At 41.8% G+C, this 14,593-nt stretch overlaps 2 long non-coding RNA genes across 2 annotated transcripts; one reads left to right on the top strand and one right to left on the bottom strand.

Moving 5' to 3' along the window:
• Window positions 1-11,801: 11,801 nt before the first annotated feature.
• LOC127531799 (uncharacterized) lies at window positions 11,802-14,333 on the bottom strand. Its single transcript, XR_007938905.1, has 3 exons — window positions 14,217-14,333; window positions 12,778-13,285; window positions 11,802-12,650 (listed from the first exon to the last, which is right to left on the bottom strand). It is a non-coding gene; the product is annotated as an uncharacterized LOC127531799 (long non-coding RNA).
• On the top strand, window positions 13,217-14,485 carry LOC127531798 (uncharacterized). Its single transcript, XR_007938903.1, has 2 exons — window positions 13,217-13,311; window positions 14,268-14,485. It is a non-coding gene; the product is annotated as an uncharacterized LOC127531798 (long non-coding RNA).
• The last annotated feature ends 108 nt before the right edge of the window (window positions 14,486-14,593 follow it).

The following is a 14,593-nucleotide window of genomic DNA, read 5'->3' as shown; positions in this document are numbered from 1 at the left end:
GGGTGAAATGGTGGCTAGGTGGGGGAAAACCAGGGTTAAGGAGCGGGGTTCCGGGCAGGAGTGGGGGTCCAGGCAGGAGTGGGGGGGTCCAGGCAGGAGAAACCGGTGAAGGCTTGTCGGGGAAGAGCCGGAGGGGAAGGAGGATGGCGGGGGATCCCGGACAGCTGAACTGAGGGAGGCAGGAGAAAACAAGGTCAGAATTTAAGCAGAACTCAAACAGAAAACGTCAAAGGCTAGAGAGCAAACCGAACTGCGTGGTTCTTGTTTAAATACTCTGGCAGGGAGTGGAAGGCTTGAGCCGGTACTTATTGTAGGGGTGAGTCGTTAGCATTGATGATTGTCAGCTGTCCGGGAGCCGTGGAGGTGGTTGATTGCCTGAGTGGAGTCAGCTGAGAAGCTAGACTCCACTCAGGCACCGAGCTGTTAGGGGAGGACAGGGCAGAGGAGTGGATGGGAGATAGGCAGGCCAGGCAGGGCCGAGGAACAGATGAGAGACAAGCAGGGCAGAGGAGTGGATGGGACACAGACAGGGCAGAGGAACAGGAGAGGGGAGAGAACATGAGTGGGAGGAAACAGATGGGAAAAGGGGTATTTGGGGATGTCAGGTGGGAAAGGACGGGGGGTGAGGAGGGAGCCCTGACATATTGAAGTATTTTATTTAAATAAATGTTCAAAAGTAACTGAAACACCATGTTTGCCTCATGATAAATACATGTTACATTAATCCAGTTGGGTTGTGTGACCATTAATACTACAAACTGCCTCCTAATCAAGTCATGATAATTTATAATAGTGGGCAAGTAGAAATGACTGAATAAATTGATAGAGTAGTCTTCTATGTCACTGTTTCTAAACAGGGCGTTTTTCTGGACTAATATTAAAAAAAAAAGGTGAAATTAAGAGTATACCCACTTCTCCAGGGACCACTACACCACTGTCTCACACTATTAATATTTTCCTAAAATACATTCCAAAAAATGTGCAATTTTGCAGTTCAAGAGCTGTGGGGTGCTGGGATATGTAGTGTTGTCTACATTCAGGCAGAGATACAGCTGGACAGCCTTCAAAACATGTAATGTTGCAAGCTGTGGGCCTCAGAGGGTTAAATGGATGCAATCCAGTGGTATGGTGATGTGAACGTTTCACAAAAGTGACTAAGCTGCCAGCGTGGAAAGGCGATCACGTCTTAATGTACTTATATTAACCCAATGTACATTTTAGTACCACTTTGGTTTGGTCACCTGAAGGTGGTACTCAATCTGGTCTGGAACATGGACTATACGGAAGGAAGCTCATTTCAGCTGCTTGTATTCCTCAAATCTCATTCTTTGGGTCACTACCCAAAAGCTCATGACCACAGATTGAGGGTTGGAACGTAGATGGATGGTAAATCGAGAGCTTCGCCTTACAGCTCAGCTCCCTCTTACCACGACGGTTCGGTACAACACCTTCATTACTGCTGACGTTGCACCAGTCCTCCTCTCCATCTCTAGCTCCATTTTCCCATCACTCATGAACAAGATTCCAAGATACTTGAACTCCCCCCAACCCAGAGGGAGCAATCCACCGGTTTCCATCAGAGAACCATGGCCTCAGACTTGGAGGTTCTGCTCCACATCCTCGCCGCTTCACACTCGGCTGCAAACCGCTCCAGTGCTGCTGAAGGTCTGAGGAACCAACAGAACCTCATCATCTGCAAAAGGCAGAGATGTGATCCTGTTTTACAGAGAGGTTTGTGCATTTATCATTTACAGTCTGATTTATACAACTTTTTCTTCCTATAAACATATTGAAACACACAAAATGATCTAAATGACATGGAAAATGTTCAAAACTGAACAAAACAACCTTAAAGTGATGCAAAATTACTAAAATGAACAAGCAAAATTTCATCTGGGTTTTTTAATGGTCCTAATTGTTGCGTCTGCTCTCACCCTTTCCTCACACTGATGTGGTTCTCCCTCCAACATCTGATCGGCCATGTTAAGGCCTTCGTATGTGGATATGATATGAGGTGCTGAGTTTTTTCTAACTTGTTTGCCTCAGGGATGTCATGGTGAATGCTGCTGAGTTAACATATGAGATCACACTGAGTGCTGTGAGTGAATGTCCCATCACCACATGAGCTGTTTTCTGCAAAACTTTATCTACTCCTGCAACATGCCGTGTACATGCAGGGTGTTGTCGTTCCACAGGGCCAAAATAATACTGACATACATCAGTACTCTCTCAGTCTCTCTCCTCCCTCACTTTTCTGAAACAAAACTCCATTTACTGTGTTTTGCTTCAGACACATCCGAGTTAAAGGGCAGGGTGTAATCTGCTACAGCCGACTCAGCAGAGAGAGAGTTCATTTTTCAGGATTCAAACAGTGTCAACAACACGTCTGATTGTTTCTATGTGGCCGGGTCAGGAGCTGCTAACAGAATGTCATCAACGTACTGATCAGAACAACTTCTGCTGGTAACTCACAGCTCTGCAGCATCTGTTTCAACACCTGATTAAAAACCCTGTAGGACTGTGGTTTTAACAGAGCTGTGTTCCTCTGTAGGTGAAGCAGAAAATGTCCCGACACTCCTCAGCCAAAGGGAGACAGAAAAAAGCATTAGCCAAATCAATGCATGAAAATCAACAATGTCTGGGGGAGATCACAGACAAAGCAGCATCACCAAAATTATGACCAATATTACCAATCTTAACTTTCGCTGTATGGAAACACAATGACAATAAAGATTCTTGATTATTTTAGTACATGTGCTGGGAACAGGAACTGTGGGTGAGGACACAACAGCATCAACTCTGCACAGATCATGTGCCATTCTGTATTTGCCAGTGTTTTGTTTTTTACTGGTAAAATAGGTGTGTTTCAGAGGGAGCAGGACTCCTCCAACAGTCCTCCCTGTAACAAACCTTCAGTAGTGCCCCCCTCCACAGCAGGCTGTGTTTCATACTGACGCTGCCAGATAGGGTTACCGTCAAAGATCTGGAAAGAGATGGAGAGAGATCCCAGACATCCCCAGCAAGAACTGCCAGAAGGCACCAGCTTCTTTCCACAATCCATAAGACTCCTGAATAGCAGCGTGTCCCCCCCCACCAGACTGATCTAAGATTCAAACACATCACGTTACATGACTCGTGTTATGCAATGTGCTCTGTAGAATGTTTGTTATTTTTAGCATTTTTAGATTTTAATTTCATTTATTTATTAGAGCCTATTTATTGAATTACGATGCTGTGCTTCTGGTTTTATAACAATGCCAATAAAGAACCTTTGAATCTACACTAAAGCAAAGGGAGCTGTTGAACAGAACATGGCCTTTGATAGACCTGTTCATGATTTCTGATATTTGTAGGTTGTTACAGACGCCAGCAGTGTGGAAACTTTACTGTTGTAGTTAGTTAATGGACAAACTGCTGCAGTGGCTCCCAGTGGGTCACCAGTTGGAATCTGAGAAGTTGATGGGAGCCTCCTGCTTTCTGTGGGACTGTCAGAATGACGTGCTTTTGTTAAAAGCACTAACTCCAAAGGTCAAGGCCAGGGAATGTTTGATGAGGAGGGTTTATTTGGCACTGCAGGTCAAATGAAAGAATAAGCAAATGACATAATAATTAGAAGGTGGAGGAAGAGCTATTTTTTAGTCTCAGATCACTGAGTGAAGTAAAAATACCAATACATTAAAATACACAATTATGATAGAGGGGGACAATGATGGCGTCGTAGCGACAGCGCAGTGTTACATTGTGCTACGGTAATTTGTCCAGTTTATTCGTATCTTACAAGATTTACAAGGCAGGTGTTACCCTCTAAAGTGTGGGAGAGATTTATAATGAACCTTGACGAATACTTTTTGCAAATGCCAAGGAAAAAAAACACTAAGGTTGCTCAAGAGACGGGGGAGCGATACGAGAGTGCTCGTGAGGTTGCTAGCTTGACCACTGCAGCAGCAGAGGGAGATACCGGTAATGTTGGCAGTGACCCGAGCTTTCTTCAGGCTATGAATAAACTAACTTCTAACATCACAAAAGTCATTGATACTAAAGTGGACATGGTGTTGGCGGCCATAAAAGAACAAACAACCCAAATTCAGGCATTGGGGACATGGGTTGGCGAGGCGGAGGACAGGATCGCCAGCGTGGAAACAGCGGCTGAATCGCTACAAGCTAAGGTGACATGTCTGGAGAAGCAGGTGGCCGGAATGCTTGACCACATCGATGATCGAGACAACCGAGGTCGCAGATGTAATGTGCGAGTGGTTGGTTTGCCGGAGGACTCTGAAGGGTCTGATCCTGTTAATTTCATGGAAAAGTGGTTACCCACCCATCTAAAAATCTCAACAAAAAACGGGAGGATCAAACTGGACCATGCACACCGTTCTCTTGCACCAAAGCCTAGACTTAAACAACGCCCCAGACCGATGGTTCTAAAGTTTCACAACTTTACCGACAAACAGCGTGTAATGGATGCTGCCCGCCACCGTGGAGCCAACTCAGACCACGCCACCACTGGACCACGGGTATCCTTCTACAATGATTACTCGGCAGTGGTTGTTAAGAAGCGCAAAGCGTTTGACGAGATAAAGGCACAGCTGAAAAGGAAGAATATAGACTATGCATTGGTTTATCCCGCCACGCTCAAGATGACTGTTAATGGGGTAGAGAAGAGGTTCAACACCCTCGAAGATGCTGCGGCGTTTATGGGCTCTATCGGCTGAACTGTCTTGACGAGTAAATGTTTCCACATTGGACATTCTCTTTTCTACTAACGGACTGGGACTTTGGTGTGTATTTGTATGTGAGTACTCGCCTTTAATTCCCGTTACTTTAACTTTATTAATATATATGTTATCTATAATTAACCTCCCTGCCGTTATTAACTGCCGAGTAATTTAATGATGCATTGCCGTGGGCGCAGTGGGACCTGTGTTTTGTCTATGGTTAGAAGTAAGTGCAGTTTGTTGATCCACTGGCTTTTAGCCATGGATAGGGTGAAAGCTTCAGTTCCCTGCAGGTTAAGCAGGAGTGGTCCCACGTCATTTTTTGTTTTGTCTTTGAATTTGTATATAGTTCTGACTAACTTGTTCATGTGCAGCTCAGTGACTTTATTTTTCTTTTATTTTCAAGAGGTTTTCAGGCTTATGCTTACAGGGATAGGTTAAGGCAATGTCAAATAGACTCCGTATCTGTACCTGGAATATAAAAGGTATGCATAGTTCCATAAAACGCAGGAAAGTTCTTACCTTCTTTAAAAAAAGAAAACATAGATATAGCACTTGTACAAGAATCTCATCTTGATGATAAAGAACATTTAAAACTCAAACAGGGTTATTTTGGTCAAGTTTTCTTTTCATCATTTACAACCAGAAGCAGGGGTGGAGCTGTGCTTATGAAAAAGAATCTACCTTTTAAGCTGACAAACTATGTCAAAGATATAAATGGTCGCTACATTTTAATTAAAGGCACTTTGCAGGGACAAGATATTTTAATATTAAATGTTTATTACCCACCAGGTCACTCCTTTGATTTTCTTACTAAAATATTCCTAGAACTTGTAGAAATGACAGCTGATTTGGTTATTGTAGGTGGTGATTTTAACTGTATTTTAAATCCACTCATTGACAGATTCCCTCACAGCCTATTGGCTCCCTCTTCTCAGGCCATTGCTCTCCATAATTTATGTCAGGATTTTGGATTTGAAGACGTATGGAGAAATATTCATCCCTCAGATAAGGCTTACAATTTTTTTCGCCACCTCATGGATGCCAGACTTAGCCTAGCCATGCTACACCCATGTTTCTGACGGCACAAGGGTCTAGGGAAGCTCGACAGGGAGGGAGGCGGGCTAAAAGGTTGTCTATCAAATCCCTCTGCAGCAATTGGGTAGGTATACAACCAATCAACGCAACGAATAGGCTGACATAGTTCCGAGAGCACCGGCGGATTGTGGCTAAGTCCCATTAGCTTCCCAACCAGCGGAGCCGCGGAGCCAACTGCTATATTAAGGATTTGCCATATCCCGTCGGCATAAGTCCAAATACGTCTTTCTTCTCAATGAAACACTTAAGTGCCGTCCTTTGTTTATCTTTCAAGTTGAATTTTAGCTTCAAATCTTTAAGGGCTGTGGCCAAAGCCGAGTCGAAAGATAACTGTTTATTGTGCGCCGGTTGTTTCTGTCAGAATCGTCACGCCTCTGTCGTCACTTCGTTACGCCCGCCTTCTGACTCTACACTTATGGTGATTGGTCCGGCCAGTTTTAGGAGAATCCAACCTCGAGCCTTATGGAGGGTAACTAGACCCACCCTGGCAGAGAATTAAATTCGTTGCCGTGGGTTGTCTAGCGCAGCTCGGCTATGCCAGACTAGAATTGACTTTTTTTTCCTCCCCAAAACTGAACTGCAATCTGTTTTGTCCTGTGATATTGGCAGTATAACTACATAAGATCACGCAAGTATTATTATGGATCTGAAACCAAAAACCGTCATTTACCGAACATGGCAATGGAGATTTAATACTTCAGTTCTTAAAGATAATACCTTTACCTCTTATTTTTTTTTACAGAATTTAAGGTGTTCTGGTCTGTGAATTCGTGTTCAATAGATAACTCCTCTTTACTGTGGGAAACTTGTAAGGCCTTTGCAAGAGGGCTGATCATGTCTTACTCCACCACTAAAAAGTGTCAGAATTTAGAGAAACAAAAATCCTTGGAGTGTGAACTGTCAAATAAAGAAATGACATACATTAATAGCCCATCACCTGCTTTATGGAGAGAAATCTTGGCTCTCAGATCAGCCATAAACTGTCTCCTGACTGTTGAAGCAGAGCGTAAGAGTAAATATACTAAACAGAAGTTCTATGAATATGGAGAAAAAACAGGTAAATGTCTTGCATACTTAGTGAAAAAGCAAATAGAATCCCAGTCTATCACTACTATAGTGGACACTGATGGCAACAGAGTTTTGGAAAATAGACGGATAAATGAATGTTTTAAAAAATTCTATGTCAATCTATATTCTTCCGAGCAAACAGAGGATGCTTCTAAATTAATGGATTGTTTCTTTACTCAGATTAAGCTTCCAACAACAACAGAACAACAAAGCAATGTTCTCAATGGTCCAATTACAAAACAAGAGTTAACTAATGCTATTAAAAGTCTCCAAAACGGGAAATCACCCGGGCCTGATGGGTTCACGGGGGAATTTTATAAAGAGTTCCAGGAACTACTTTTGGAACCCTTACTCGGGATGTTAAATCATTCATTTTGTACTGAGGAATTACCTCAAACTCTCAAAGAGGCTAATATATCTTTGATATTAAAAAAAGGTAAATCTCTGAAGTCTTGCTCATCTTATAGACCCATTGCTTTGTTAAATGTAGATAGGAAAATACTTGCAAAAGTGTTAATTGTTCGATTAGAAAATCTCCTGCCGTTTCTAATTAAAGAAGATCAAACTGGATTCATAAAGGGCCGCAACTCAACAAACATCGAAAAGCTCCGTGTTGTCTCTCTGCATCAGCTTTGCGCTCTCATGTCACAGGCACAGCACATCCGGTGGAGTGACACGTCAAAGTAAGAGCGGTAATTTCACAATAAAATTCTCTATATTAAAATGCATTGAAACGCGCCTGAAAGGCAGAACAATGTATTTTCCAAAGTTACAGGGAGCCACAACAGAGGGCTGAAAGAGCCGCATGCGGCTCCGGAGCCGCGGGTTGCCGACCCCTGGTCTAAACTAACTTCAATGTTTACTCCTATAATTAATAATCCAGACTTTCTTCCAGGCATTTTAGATTCTGGGGCCTGTTTCACGAAGCAGGTTCACTGAAAACTTTCTTAACCCTGAAATGAGGGAAACTCAGAGTTTTCCGTTTCACGAAGCGAGGTAACTTAACCCTGAGACAGAAGGGTAACTCTAGCCTGTTTCACAAAGAGGGGTAACTTAAACTCTCGGTCAGTTACCGCAGTAACAGACTCTATGACTTGAACCTGGTCGGCAGCAGGTTTATCTGAGAAAACCTCGAGTTTCTCTCCGTCTCCGCCCACTTTCAGCCACACACGCTGTTTCATTTCCTCATTCATTCAGTCAGTAAGCGAGCGAGTTTTGGCGTAGAACAGCTTTTATTAACGATCCAGTGGATAAAGGAGCAGCATTGCCGCACAGATAATTAAATATTCTTTGGTAGATTGTTATCAGACCGAGCATAAATGTTCTCGCATTTTGCACACACATCCCCATCACAGCTCCCTCACATCATGAACAGGAAGTCCATTCACAGCATAAATGTGCAGGTAGGCTACAGGTAGACTGACTACTGTTTCTAAATGTTAAAGACTGCATCATAGTTCAACATCTGTCATTCTCTGCACTGTCCAGATCATATGTGATGCTGCATACATCATTTCTAATGTGGAGGCCAAGTGGTCTGGCTCTGTTCATGACTCCAGGATTTATGGAGAGTCTAACCTGAGCAACAGACTGCAGCGTGGTCAGCAGCCTAAAGATTTTCACAATAGAATTCTCTTGTCTCCCTCCTTTAATATACTCTGATGTATCCACTATACATTACAGGAGAGTTTGATGGCCTTCTGCTGGGTGACAGGGGTTACCATGCCAACCCAGGCTGATGACCTCATACCCTGACCCTGAACCAGGAACCCCAACAGAACTTCAATCGGACTCACTGCAGGACCAGAGCCCGGGTGGAGATGACCATAGGCCTGCTGAAAGCCCGTTTCCAGAGCCTACGTCTCCTCAGGGTGACCCCTGAGAGGGCCTGTGATATTACTGTGGCATGTGTTGTTCTTCATAATATTACCACTATTAGAGGAGAGCAACACCCTGCCCTACAAACTGAAGACCCAGATGATGAGCCCATCCACCTGCAGCTATCCAGGACAGCAGAGCAGTCAGAGACACTGTATGCAATAATCACTTTAGAGTTTAAGTCACCATCATCACCACCACAGCAAATAAAGACATGATACACATTTCATTTGGTCTTCTTTATTTCCTACAAATAAAAGATAGTTCAGTTAATATTCCAGTAGTTAACATAATTCACCTGTGACCATCACCCACCTCTAACTTGTGCTCCAGTATTTCAATTTCCAGATCTGCCCTCCTAATCTGTTTTTTGGATTTTTCTCAGCAAATGCAGTTTGTAAATCTGTTTTACTGATAACTGGGAATACATAGAGGACATTAAATTATACAGCTGCACATGAATTCCACAGAATGAACCTCTGGTGTTTCCTGAACATCCATCTCACTGTGTCAGTCTGTGCAGTGGAAGTTGAGGAACCATCCTGCTGCTGTCCAGCCATGCTCTGTTATTTTTTTTTGTAATTCAAATCTTTATTTAAACACATGTAGTAACAGCTCAGAGTGGTACATCATACACAAATACAGAAAAGGAAAGAAAAACCAGGAGGGCCTCCGACATCGGGACACATTTTCTAAAGTTAAGGTAGGTCCTGTCAAAAGGAATTTAACAGCAGGGAGGCAGCAAAGCAGATAAGTAGAAAATAAAAACAAATAATACAGTAATAATATATATATATATATATATATATATATATATATACACATACACACATACATATACACATACATATACATACACACATACACAAATACATTGTACAGATAAAAAATAATCCGGTAGTAGTAATAACAACAGGAATAATAAAATTAAAAAAAAAAAAAAAGAGGTGAGCTAGACAAACATTTCGTCAGGCGGGTCTCACCATCACGGCTCCAGTTAGAAGTTAAATGGTTGTATTTATATAGCGCTTTACATGATGATATGTCACATTTACCCATTCACACACTGATGGCGGGAGCTGCCATGCAAGGTGCTAACCACAACCCATCAGGAGCAATTAGGGGTTAGGTGTCTTGCTCAGGGACACCTTGACATGAGCACGACAGACCGAGAATCGAACCGGCAACCTTCCAGTTACAAGACGGCCACTCTACCCACTGAGCCATGTCGCCCCATGTTCATGTTCCATGAAACCACCCCAAGCCCCCAGTTCCACATGACCTTTACCCCTTATCCTCACTAACATAACCTCATAGGACGTGGTCTCACTCATTAAAATTTTCCACTCCTGGAGTGGCGGACATATAGGTAATTTCCAGTGCCTTAGTATAATTCTGGCCGCTGAAATCAGCCCCACGATCAGAACAGAAAGTACATTTTTTGTTAGGGTTGGGATTTCTGATATATCCCCCAAAAGACACAAACGCGGTGATAATGGCAAGGCTATTCCCACCCATGCCTCCAAATATTTCAGCACATTATGCCAGAAGCAATTCCCAGATGAGATGCAAAAAGGTTCCCATTTCTCTTTTACACTTCCAACATGAACTACTAGTTGTAAGCCCTACTTTAAAGAGCCTACAAGGTGTCCAATAATACCGGTGCAGAATCTTATATTGGATAAATTTCCCTCTAGCGTCTTTAACATATAGGCGATGGGCCGAGTACGTCTATCTGCTTTCGTTTACGAAACAATTGATCCCGGTAATTTTCAGATTTTTTAGTATTGTGTAGATAAATTATCATATAACATATAAGTTAATGTTTCCAACCTCAAAAGTTGCACATTTTCATAAATAACGTTGATATATTTGTCACATGAGCTAATGGATATGCTGTTAGCTCCAGCAACCACACACCAATAAGAGCTCTTGTTACTACTTCGTGGATTTCAGTTGGCCAATCAGATTCCTCGTACTTCTGGTAAAGCCATAACACAACGTTAACACAACTGGTTAAGGGATGAGAGCAAACGAAGGAAAAGGTAAGATATTATATTATTACTCTATTGTCATGTGGAAACTTTTGATTATTATGAGAAATTGATGCAATGGGTGCAAACGAAGCATATTGACAGCACATTGTAATGCCGAAATTAATGTTAAAGCTGCTGTCCGGAGTTTCCGTTTGTTTTCAATTTATGTATCATTTTTTAACAAAGCTTAAATGTGTTAGTCTAGTTCGATACTATAATATAAAGTTAGTATAACGCGATATGAAAATTTATTCCTGAGCTCCGCCTTCCTCTCATAGACCCCCATGTTATTCCAAAAAGCGCCGGTTGCTGCCGACCAATCAAGTTCGAGCTTCAACTTTGTCATGCTGTCAATCAACGGTTACGCGCACAGCAAGCAAGCCCATGCAGAGGTGGGCGAGCTACGCACTACGCAACCGCACGCACATTTGTTTTGCTTGTGGAGGAGAGAGTATCAGGGCTCAGCAACTTCCAGAAAAGTTACCAATCCCACGGCTTGTCAGGCCAAGAGACTGCAGGACGTTTTTTGGCTCGGGGTGCTCGCATCGCTCCCCGACCACGGCCTCCATAGCCCGCCTGACGGCTTCGTTTAGATGCCCGACCTCTGGAGGAAGATGTTGGGGCGTCTGGGACACACTCTTCGTCAGAGGAGTCATGCAATTCTGAACTCTAGATAGAAATAAATAATGTAACACATATACACGCGTAAATGCACTAAGTTTGATAAACAACGTAATCGAGAGGGATACACGAGTGTAATCACATATTGAAACTTTACTCGTTCGTCCTAGCAGATTCATGTTATTTTGGTATTAGGACAAGTTAGACTCAATACAGCATTCTAACGTAATTCCTTTATTATTTACTAAATGTACTAAATGTAGAAGAGGGGAAAACAGCAAAACAGGCAAGATGCTGCAGCACTCCGGGCACTTCTCATGTACTGCGCGAATAAAGGGGCGAAATCAGAGGGAGGGAGGGAGGGTGGGACCACCAGTGTTTTGGGAGACGCTGTGATTCAAACTCCGGACAGCAGCTTTAATGTTTAATGAAACGTAACGTCGCTGCAGGTAGCATGTCACCAGTCACAACAGCTGCAGTTGTTTAAGCTAACAAGCGGCAGTAACTAGATGTCCAACACGTTTAAATGAGAAAAAGGTCAGATATTATTAATTACTCGATTATCATGTAATATTTTTAATATGAAAATTTTGTGCAATGAGTGCAAACGAAGCTTGTGTTTAATGAAATGTAACGTCGCTGCAGGTAGCATGTCCAGATCCACCAGGAACAGCTGCAGATATTTAATATAACAAGTGGCAGTAATTAGATGTCCAACACGTTAGATTTCCCGATCTGATCAGCTTTGCTATTGATACATATTTAATTAGTTTCTATTTTTTTGAGATGAAGTTTGTAGTTTTGTTAGAGCTTCAGTTGTTGTGCATCAGTGACTAGGATATACAAGCGTAGGTTATCATATGGACATTAAATGAACTGACACCAGAAAAAAATTAACTTGAACAAGATGAACTTTATACAAAAAAGTGCTATGAAAGCCACAAATTTGGCATACGCATGCCCATGAAGCTTGCTCTCTTTTTTTCCTCTTATGTTTCATGTCCTGCAGAATTGGAGCAGTAAATACATGCACACATGTCTGTGCATGGTAGCTGGTGCTGTTTGCATGTGCATCTCCCCCTGCACACATTTTAGTGCTTTGCACTGGCAACACTGGAGCCAGTGTCCATCTTAAGGTCTTGTGATGTTGGTGGCCAGGGCATTTTTGGAGTCACTTTACACTTGGTCTCTGTGATCTCTTTCAGCAGCATGGCTGAATGGTACAGGTGTCTGTCTGTGGAGAAGTCAGAGACTGTCACTACACAACCAGGTAGAATGGTGAAATGCAGGTAAGCAAGGTGTGTAACATCAACTTAACTATAATTACAAGGACACTATAGATTAAGAAATGTCAAACCAACCTATGCTTGCAGGGTCATTCTTGTGTTGATGACTGGGTTCCATGCCATCCTCCTTTGAGTCACTGCTGTCTGATGAAGGCTGTGCCGGTTCATCCTGGATGACCTCTTCAGCAGTTAGGTCCTCTACATAGACAAAGTCATTTCTGGCTGCTTTAAGGAATTTAAGACATGGATGGGACTTATGAAGCCTTGATTTTAAGCTAAATGCTTTAGAAGTCGAAATGTCCAGTCCTTCCTTATCTCTAACAATGTCCTTAAAGAGGTCATTTAGCCGTGAAAGTCTCAACACTTCACGGTTTGCCAGTAGGTGCTCTTCCACCACTGTCTGACAGAAATGTCTGTAGCCTGCCTGATACGGATTTGCCTCTTCAGAAACCTCTCTCTTTGTTCCTCTCAGGTATCTTGTGTAATTTGCGAAGCAACTGTGGTGATAGATGGCCTCTTCCACGGATTTGAAGCAACAGGTGTTCATCCTTCTTCCCCTCAGCAGCACGAAGGAGTTGATCTGCTGTGGTAAACAAAGTTTATACTCAGGTAAATATATATATTTTTTTTATTTACATTTTTGATTAAAACAACACAACACACACACAAATAACAAGAAAAAAACAAATTAAAATCAATTCACACAAATAAATCAGCCAAGCAACAGCAAAAAAAAAAAGAAAAAGAAAAAAAGGGGGTTGAAACAAAAATACACAAACAGATCAGTACAAATACTACGTACAACAAAAAATACACAAACAGATCAGTACAAATACTACGTACAACAAAAAATGACAAAGATAAAACAACAAAGATGTCAGGGAGCAGTAAATTAGCTGTCAAAGCACACATTCATCAGATGGTGTGCATTAAATCATAATTTCTTTCTTTTATCTATGCAAATAGGAGAAAAAAAGATTTTAAAAAAAGAAATTAAAAACAAAGCAAGAAGGTAAGAGATGCTAATTGTAATGTCTTTCTTTAATATATTCCCGAACATATGACCACAAATTTCCAAGTTTCCCATCCTTGCAGGATGGAGCTGCTTGCTTCATCGTTAACAGATCAGCAAAACCATTAAGCCATGAATCTAGACAAAAGCATCTTGGCTTTCTTACTTTCCAGTTCATCAAAATTTTTCTTTTAACAGCAAGAAATGCCAGTGACAAAAGGTGTTTATACTCAGGTAAATACTATTAGTAAATATTAGTACTTAGTCATTTGTCTTTCTGAATACTTTAGTATTTACCTGAGTATATAGTAAAGTATTCAGAAAGACAAATGACTAATTCATAAAATTTAAAAAAAGAAATTGTCTTAAATAGGGGATATAGCTGATATTTTTATCAGGCATATTGCTTGACATAAAAAAGGTCACATAAAGATCTCACAAGGCAACTGTCCACCCGTTTACCTGCTGTAAATGTTAGACACTGAGAGAGTTTTTACTTAACCCTCTTTCTGTTGTGCCAGATGTTGATATATCTGTTCTCCTTGCATAGCAGGCATGCAACAGGCAGGAGGTGTGGAGCCCTTTTGGGTTGTTCTGGGCCACTTGAAGAGCGCAGAACCCGAACCTTGGATGGAGCACCATCACTGGTATCTGGCAGCGGTTCTTCTGAACATTGTAATGGCACTAAAATGTAAGTTACAAGTGATCAATAAATGGAAATGATCTAAATTCACATTGTTTCTAACAATTGTAAATAAATTAAAAATCATACTTCTGATGTTGTGGAGAGTTTCATTTTACTGTGGTGGTGCACTACAATCAAGTACATGTAAAACAAATGTGATCATTGCATCACTGTGATCTTGTCTGATTAATTTT

The sequence above is a fragment of the Acanthochromis polyacanthus genome, chromosome 22 (assembly GCF_021347895.1).
Source record: "Acanthochromis polyacanthus isolate Apoly-LR-REF ecotype Palm Island chromosome 22, KAUST_Apoly_ChrSc, whole genome shotgun sequence".
Lineage (NCBI taxonomy): Eukaryota > Metazoa > Chordata > Actinopteri > Pomacentridae > Acanthochromis > Acanthochromis polyacanthus.
Note: the sequence above shows the minus strand (reverse complement) of the source record. Positions and strands in the feature narration are given on the sequence as shown.